We start from the raw sequence: 9,414 nt of genomic DNA, 5'->3' as shown, positions 1-9,414 counted from the left end.
ATCATTGGTGTATAAAAATGCCACCAATTTCTGTATGTTGATTTTGTACCCTGCAACTTTACTGAATTCATGGATCAGTTCCAGTAGGCTTCTGGTGGAGTTTATCAGGTTTCCCACGTAGATTATCATGTCATCTGCGAAAAGTGATGCCTTATATTTCCTTTTGTTGTCTGATTGCTGATGCTAGGACTTCCAGCACTGTGTTCAACAGCAGTGGTGAGAGTGGGCATCCTTGTCGTCTTCCTGATCTCAGGGGGAAAGCTCTCAGTTTTCCCCCATTGAGAATGATATTGGCTGTGGGCTTTTCATTAATTGCTTTTATAATGTTTAAGTACGTTCCTTCTATCCCGACTTTCTCAACGGTTTTTATCAAAAAAGAATGCTGTATTTTGTCAAATGCTTTTTCTGCATCTATCAACAGGATAATGTGGTTTTTACCTTTTCTTTTGTTAATGTAATGTATCACATTGATGGATTTGCAAATATTGAACCAGCCCTGTCACCCAGGAATAAATCCCACTTGATCTTGGTGGACATTTCTTTTTATATGCTGTTGAATTTAATTTGCTAGTACCTTGTTGAAGTTTTGTTCATCCATATCCGTCAAGGATATTGGCCTGTAGTTCTTTATTTTTGCTGGATCTCTACCTGGCTTGGGAATATAAATGATGCTGGCTTCATAGGATGAGTCCAGAAGTTTTCCTTCCGTTTCTATTTTTTGCAATAGCTTGAAAAGAATGGGTATTAACTCTGATTTAAATGTCAAGTAGAATTCCCCAGGGAAACCATCTGGCACAGGGCTCTTATTTATTGGGAGATTTTTGATAACTGATTCAATTTCATCACTGGTTATGGGTCTGTTCAGATTTTTTTATCTCTTCCCATTTGAATTTTTGTTGTGCATGTGTGTTTAGGAATTTGTTCATTTCTTCTAGTTGTCCAATTTGTTGGCACATAATTTTTCATTGCATTCCCTAATAATTGCTTGGATTTCTGAGGGATTAGTTGTAACAAATCCATTTCCATTCATGATTTTGCCTATTTGGGTGTTCTCTCTTTTCCTTTTGAGAAGCCTGGCTAGCAGTTTATCATGGAAAGAGCCCATATGTCCATCCATTGATGAATGGAAGAAGAAGAGGTGGTATGTACAATAGAATGGAATATTACTCAGCCATCAAAAATATGAAATCTTGTCACCTGCAACAACGTGGTAGAGCTAGTCTGTAATATGCTAAGCAAAATATATCAGAAAAAGATAAAGAGCCTATGATTTCACTCATATGTGGAATTTAGGAAACAAAACAGATGAATATGTGGAAAGGGACAAAAAAAGAGAGGGAAGCAAACCATAAGAGACTCTTACTGATAGAGAACAAACTAAGGATTGATGGAGGGAAGTGTGGGGGATGGGCTAACTGGGTGATGGGTATTAAGGAGGTCACTTACTATGATGAGGGTGTTATATGTTAGTGATGAATCACTAAATTCTACTCCTGAAACTAATATTACATTGTATGTTAACTAAAATTTAAATAAACATTTGGAAGAAAAAATTCCATAAAAATGATTTTCCTGCCTATGTAATACATTCAGATATATAATAACTTATCTAATAACGCTCCAGTCTTAGCCTGTTCAATCTTTTCTAAACTTACTGCTTTCTGACCACATCCTGAAACACATGCCAAGATACCATCTTACTCTAAACAGAAATTTTAAGAATCACAGTTCAATTACCTATACTAGAGGTAATTATTTTTCCGCATGTATTAATCATATATTTTATTTTCTATATTTTTAAGTTTATTAATTACTTTATTTACAGAGAGAGCGAGAGCGAGAGCGAGAGAGAGAGAGAGAGAGAGAGAGAGAGCGAGCATGCGAGCAGTGGAGGGCAGAGGGGGGGGGGTAGATAGAGAATCCCAAGCAGGCTCTCTATCGTCAGCACAGGGCCTGCCTTGGGCTCAATCTCACAAACCATGAGATCATGACTTGAGCCAAGATGGAGATTCACTTAACTGAGTGATCCACTCAGGTGCCTGTATTTTCCGTATTCTGATGCTTTGACATTTGCATCTTTGCAGACCCTTAAGGACTGCTCCTTCCAGGTAGGCCAATTCTTAGAGATAGTAAACAATTCATCCACAAATGTGTTTTTCAAATATAAACCAGTCAATCCGGAGCCCATAACCTAACCACCTCTTTTAGCAGGGTCCCACCCAGGTCACTGGCCAGCCCAATCACTCAAGGCCAAGATACCAAACAGGGGTAATCCCTATGTCACAGGGCCCACTGAAAATATTCAAAATAGACAATCCTAGGTCTACTTATCCTGCCACTCCCATTCTTTTCCATGGAAACCCATAATAAAGCCTCTTGCCTGCAGTTTCCCCTTCCCTCTTCCTCCTGACTGACCTAGGTACTTTCCCTTGTGGTACTGCATACTCACTCCTCCCAAAAGTGAGTACCACACTATCTTTTTAGTAACAATCATCTCTTGATCTCTTGGCCTTACTATAAGTCAAATTTTCTATTAACACACTATATTTTATTTATTTATTTCAAGTTTATCTATTTATTCTGAGAGATAGAGAAAGAAAGAGATGAAGAGAGCAGGGAAGGGGCAGAGAGAGAAGGAGACAATCTCAAGCAGGCTCCGTGCTGTCAGTGCAGAGCCCGATTGATGCGGGACTCAAACTCGTGAACCGTGAGATCATGACTTGAGCTGAAATCCAGAGTTTGATGCTTTACCAACTGAGCCACTCAGTGCCCCTATACTTTAAAACATGGCAGTGTTCTGACCAAAGTCACCTCTCCATGTTACAGTGCAAAATTATCTAGTTTTAAGAGTTAATGGCTTCAAGAACTTAAGTAAATCCAAACTTGTTTTATAAGAAAGTTATAACCCCAAATATAAACTTTTCTACTCCATTCCCAATAGGATAGAAAAATTTTCTCCATTTAAAAGAAAGTCAGGCTCTTACCTTTTGCCTAAAAAGTTACAAATATCACTGTGTACCAAGTATTGACCTCCCATCAATTGATAATACATAATGTATTTCCTTTAGACATTTGTTAACAATGTTAACATAATTTTTCTAATCTCATCCAAATGCCTAAATTAAAATATAAACATATTCTTTAATCTGTGTGCCTTAATTATGAGTCGTAAGTAAAAAAAGTATATGAATCAAAGGGGATGCTTGCTATTTATTATCCCACATCTTTTTTTAAATATTTTTTTAAAGTTTATTTATTTACTTTGAGAGAGTGTGAGTAGAAGAGCAGAGAGAGGGGGAGAGGGAGAATCTCAAGCAGGCTCCATGCTGTAAGCATAGAGACCAATGGGGTGCTCAAATTCACGGACAGTAAGATTGGGGGGACCAGCCCACACCTCCAGTCGAAAGGTCCCGAGTAGGGGGTTGGTGTCGGTGCAATATCTATAAGAAAGAAGACAGACAATGACAGACAAGACAGACAAAGTGAAGGGTGGAAAAGCCACACTTTACTAAGAGAGCCAGGGTCTTATATACCATGGGTGATAGCACCATTTCTTTAATGGTTACATAGTTCAAGGTCTTTGAAGTGAAGACATGCTCCAGAAAGGGTCATTCTTAACAGGACAGGTGTAAATAACAGGAATAATCAAGTCATTGCAAGAGAGGGATTCCCTAATAATAGTCCGGCTCCAAGCAGAAGATGAGCCTGAAGAATTCTATGAGGAGATTTACATTTCTTAAGGCCCCTCATCAGTTATGCATGGGCAAGATGCTTATCCTTTAATAGGCAAATCTTTTGGCAGAGGATTGCGTTTACTTCCAACAGCAGACAAAGAGCTAGAAAGCAAAGGGGAGGGCTGGAGTCACTGACTGACCCAAGTTGATTCAAAGCCTAAAAGTATATGCCTCTTTACAAAGAAACAAGAAAATCACAGACAGGATGAATAGAAGCCACATGTGCGGCCCAGGAGGCCAAATGTTGTTTCACAGTCTCTCAACTTGTTCCACAACTTCCCAAATAGTTCTCCTGTGCCCCGGAGGCAGAGTCTTCAACGGTCACTTATATAGATTCTCCTGTGCCCCGGAGGCCTAGCCATCTACGGTCACTATGCGGGAGGTTTTTTGGCCTACTGGGCCCCAACATACTATCATGACCTGAGTCACAATCAGGAGTGGGATGCTTCAGTGACTGTGCCACCCAGGTACCCCTATTCCGCGTGTGTTAAACCGTAAACTCCCATCAAGTCAAATCAATAGAAAGCTACATATATGAACTCTTTCCACATTATTTCTTTCTCCTTGTTAGTAGTTTAAATTTCTTATTGTGTATGGTCAGTTTCTTAAAGTAGATCAAATTTCCCCCACCCCTACTGTAAATGTACAGAGGACCCATAGGTAGTTTTTTTCTAACATGTTCACTATATCATACTGCCAACAATCAGATATTTTGCAAAGGAGTATATTAGTGTTGTCCAGAGAAACACAACTAGAAGGGTAAAAGATTTATTTCAAGGATTTGGCTCACACAATTGCAGAGGCTAGCACATATGAAATCTATAGGTTGGGCTAGCAGGCTATAAATTCATAGAAGAGTTGATACTGCAGTCTTGACTCCTAAATCCATAGGATAGGCCAAGCAGGCCAGAAATGCAGAATTTCTACAATGCACTCTTATGACATAATTATTTTGTCCTTGGATAACCTCAGTCTTTGCGCTTCAGGCCCCCAATTGATTGGATGAGTCTCACCCATATTATGGAGAGTAACCAGCTTTACCTAAGGTCTTGTGTTTATAAATGTGTATCACATCTGAAAGCAACATATAGACTGGTGTTTGAGCAAACCGCTATGCACTAAAGCTTAGCAGAGTTGACACATAAAACTAACCATCACAGGAGGCATTTTGTTTGTTGATTTAGTCTCAGTTTGGCTTCAGGTTTCATGATGATGGTAGTAGTTTTGATAGCGATAGCATAGATTCATTGTTTCCTCCATTAGAATTTTGTGGCCAGTTTACATTTTGAATACAGATGGAGACCTGCAATTCATAAACCAGGGTAAGGTACTAATCTATATATAAAACAGTAAGAAATAAAATTCTAATAACTCCATTATGGTATGCTATTAACAGAGTCAAAATTATATAAAGTCATTATAATACTGGACTTGCAAGCATTCTAATAACTTTGTAACATAACAAGAATAAACCTGTGTCAATAAATGAGTCCAAACTTAATTAAAATATGGAATGATTATTAAACTGTTGGTTATTTACACATGTAAAGTTTTTAAATAACTACTCTTTCATCAGCCTAGACCATAAAAATAGGATAAGTAAATCTCAACCATCATAGTTAATTTTAAAAATCAAAGCATTCCCAAAACATAATCATCCAAAATCTTTGGGATGCAGCAAAAGTGGATCTAAGAGGGACGTTTATAATAATACAGGCCTACCACAAGGAGCAAGAAAAATTTCAAATGAACAGCCTAAACTTACCCCTTAAGAGGCTACAAAAAGAAGAATAAACAAAACTCAAACCCAGCAAAAAGAAGGAAATAATAAATATTAGAGCAGAAATAAATGATATATAAACTAAAAACAAGCAAACAAACTATAGAACAGATCAATGAACCTAGGAGCTGGTTCTTTTGGAAAAAGAAATAAACAAAATTGATAAACCTCTGTCCAGACTCATCCAAGGGGGGAAAGAGAGAGAAAGAGAGACAGAGAGAGAGAGACACAGAGAGAGAGAGAGAGAAAACCCAAATAAATAACTAATGAAAGGAGATAAATAACCAACACAGAAATACTAACAATTGTAACAGAATACTATGAAAACCCATATGCCAACTGTAAGATTTAACAGATGGAAGCAGAGACGAAAGGAAAGAGGGAAGCCAGGTTATGGAGCCAAGAAGGCCTTTATTTGGGGTCCACAGTCCTCGGGCGAGGTTCCGTGACTCCAGTACCAGGCAGAGTCAGGGAAGTTGTGTGCGATTGGCGATGGGCGGGGGTTTTAAGGGTGAGGGGTTTCAGCTTTGGTCTTGGGGTGCTGATTACCAAGTAAGGGCATTTTAGGGTCACGGCAGGACAGGATAGGTTGCCTGTCTCGTCGGGGTGGGGGAAAACTGGAGCTTCATGATTGGCTGTTTCCAAATGGGGCAGGACATCCCCATCTGCAGGTGAGGGGCTGGGGTCGTCTGTGCACGTGTTCTCCTCCAGCCCCCGGAGAAATGGCCGCTCAGTCGCCATCCCAAGGTGACTCCCAAGGTGACTCTTACACCAACAAAATTTACAACTTAGAAGAAAAGGATAAATCATAGGGAAAAAATAGAAAATTTGATCAAGCCAATTACCAACAATGAAATTGAATCAGTAATCAAAAAACTCCCAAAAGTCAGGACCAGACTGCTTCACAGACAAATTCTACCAAAAATCTGAAGAAAGCTTAAAACCCAATCTTCCCAAACTATTTCAAAAATCAAAAGAGGAAGAAAAACTCTCGAATCCATCCTATGAGGTATTACCCTGATACCAAAAACAGATAAAGACACAACAAAAAAAGAGAACTACAGACCAATATCGCTGATGAGTATAAGTGTAAAAATTCTCAACAAAATATTAGCAAACCCAATCCAACAATACATTTAAAAAATCATATACCACAATCAAGCAGTATTTACTCCTGAGATCTAAGGATAGTTCAATAGTCACAAAACAATCAATGTGATATGTCACATCAATAAGAGAAAGGATAAGAACCATATGATCATTTCAACATATGTAGAAAAAGCATTTGACAAAGTAGGACATCCATCTGTGATAAAACCCTCTGCAAAGTGGGTCGAGGGGAAATATATCTCAACATAGTAAAGGGGATTTTTGATAAATATATAGCCAACATCATTGAGAGCTTCTCCTCAATGATTTGGAACAAGAGAAAGATGTCTACTTCTACCAACTTTATCCAATGTAGTACTGGAAGTTCTGGCAAACTTGTCTAGCAGTTAGACAACAAAAAGAAATAAAAAGCATCCAAATTGGGATAAAAGAAGTAAAATTCTCAGTATTTGCAGATAGCATGATACCCTATGTTAAAAACCCTAAAGACTCCATGAAAAAACTACTAGAACTGATCAATGAATTTAGTAAAGTCGCAGGATACAAAATCAATGTGCACAAATCTGCTTCCTTTATATATGTTCATAATGAAGCAACAGAGAAATTAAGAAAATCATCCCATTTACAACTGCATCAAACACAATAAAATATCTAGGAATAAACTTAGCCAAAGAGGTGAAAGACCTGTACTCAGAAAACTATACAAAGAAATTCAAGATGACCCAAAGAAATGGAAAAACATTCCATGCTCGTGAATTAGAAAAGCAAATATTGTTAAAATGTCTATACTACCCAAAGCAAACTACAGATATAATGCAATGCCTATCAAAATACCAACAGTATTCTTCACAGAACTAGATAGAACAGACAATCCTAAAATTTGTTTGGAACCACAAATGACTCCAATTAGCCAAAGCAATCTTGAAAAAAGAAAAGCAAACCTGGAGGTATCAAGATTCCAGACTTCAAGTTATGCTGCAAACAGTAGTAATTAAAACAGCATGGTACTGGCATAAAAATAGACACATAGATCAAGGAAATGAAACAGAAAAACCATAAATAAACCCACAGTTATATTGTCAGTTAATCTTCAACAAAGGAGGAATGAAGATACATTGGAAAAAAATAGTCTTTTCAAGAAATGGAGCTAGGAAAACTGGACAGCTACATGCAAAAGAATGAAACTGAACCATTTTCTTTCACCATACACAAAAATAAACTCAAAATAAATTTAAGACTAAATATGAGACCTGAAACCATAAAAATCCTTGAAAAGTGCACAAACAGCAATTTTTCTAACACTGGCCCTAGCAACATCTTTCTAGTTTATCTCTTCTGATGCAAGGGAAACAAAAGCAAAAATAAACGGTTGGGACTACATAAAAATAAAAAGTTTCCATTCCATCCTATGGAATAAGATACTTGCAAATGACATATCTAATAAAGGGTAGTATCCAAAATATATAAAAACCTGATACAATCAATATCCAAAAACATAATCCAATTACCAAGTGGGTGGAAGACATGAACAGACATTTCTCCAAAGACCAACAATTGGCCAACAGACACTTGAAAAGATGCTCAACCTTACTCATCATCAGGGAAATGCAAATTAAAACTACAATGAATTATCACCGCACACTTGTCACAGTGGCTAAAATCAACAAGACAAGAACAGGTGTTGGCAAGGATGTGGAGAAAAATGAACTCTCATGCACTGTTGGTGGGAATGCAAACTATGGAAAACAGTATAGAGGAGCCTCAAAAAATTAAAAATAGAACTACTCTATGATCCAACAGCTGTACTATTGGTTACTACCTGCAAAATACACAAAAACGCTAATTCAAAGGAATACAGGCACCCCTATGCTTACTGCAGCATTATTTACAACAGCCAAACTACGGGAGCAGCCTGAGTAGGTCCATCCATGGATGCGTATACGTGTGTGTGTGTGTGTGTGTGTGTGTGTGTATAAAAGAATGAAATCATATATATATATGCAGATATATATATACACACATACACACACATATATATAAAAGAATGAAATCTTGCCATTTGCAGCAACATGGATGGACCCAGGGACTCTGATGCTAAATGAAATCAGTCAGACAAAGACAGACAAGTACCATATGATTTCGCTCACATGTGGAATTTAAGAAATAAAAAAAACGAGCAAAAGAGAAAAAAAGAGAGTGAGAGACAAACCAAGAAACAGCCTCTTAACTACAGAGAACAAAATGATTGTTGCCAGAGAGGAGGTGGAAGGCAGGGGATGGGTAAAAAATAAATCACAGTAGTCCAGAGCTACCCCAGACCTGGAGGGGGGAGCATGCTCGAACTGGAGGCCATCATGTGCTCTCCCAGTGGCTGGCTGCTTGGCCTATAACATGCTACCATGAACAGAAGACCCCAAAGATTGAAACGAAACGTGGCTTTGTGAATAGAATGTGGACTGTGGAGTCAGAAACTCTGCCATTTGTTGGCTGGGTGACTTCAGATGTTTCAGCCTTCAAGGGTTTCACTGTAAATGTTACTAAGGATTAAATAAATTTGTACATGTAAAATATGTGTCTACTATAAAGCCTACAGTTCCTATAGTTCTTTATATTCCCTTCGTTGTCCACAGAGGCTTGAAATCCCATTCACTGGCTCTTTTTTCCTAGCACCACAAACCTCTTGACTTTCTCTTACTATGTAATTCCAACAGCTTGCTTTTACTGGTTCACCCTCCATTTGTTTCAAGGTCCTCCTTTTTAAATAAATAAAGGAATTTTTCTCATTTCCAA

The 9,414-nt window shown here is 38.0% G+C and overlaps 1 long non-coding RNA gene across 1 annotated transcript; it reads right to left on the bottom strand.

The window, feature by feature from the left end:
- Window positions 1–4,486: 4,486 nt before the first annotated feature.
- Window positions 4,487–9,376, bottom strand: LOC115297050. Its single transcript, XR_003911234.1, has 2 exons — window positions 9,302–9,376; window positions 4,487–5,037 (listed from the first exon to the last, which is right to left on the bottom strand). It is a non-coding gene; the product is annotated as an uncharacterized LOC115297050 (long non-coding RNA).
- Between the last annotated feature and the right edge of the window lie 38 nt (window positions 9,377–9,414).

The sequence above is a fragment of the Suricata suricatta genome, chromosome 7 (genome assembly GCF_006229205.1).
Source record: "Suricata suricatta isolate VVHF042 chromosome 7, meerkat_22Aug2017_6uvM2_HiC, whole genome shotgun sequence".
Classification (NCBI taxonomy): Eukaryota; Metazoa; Chordata; class Mammalia; order Carnivora; family Herpestidae; genus Suricata; species Suricata suricatta.
This window is presented reverse-complemented; position numbering and strand designations above follow the sequence as displayed.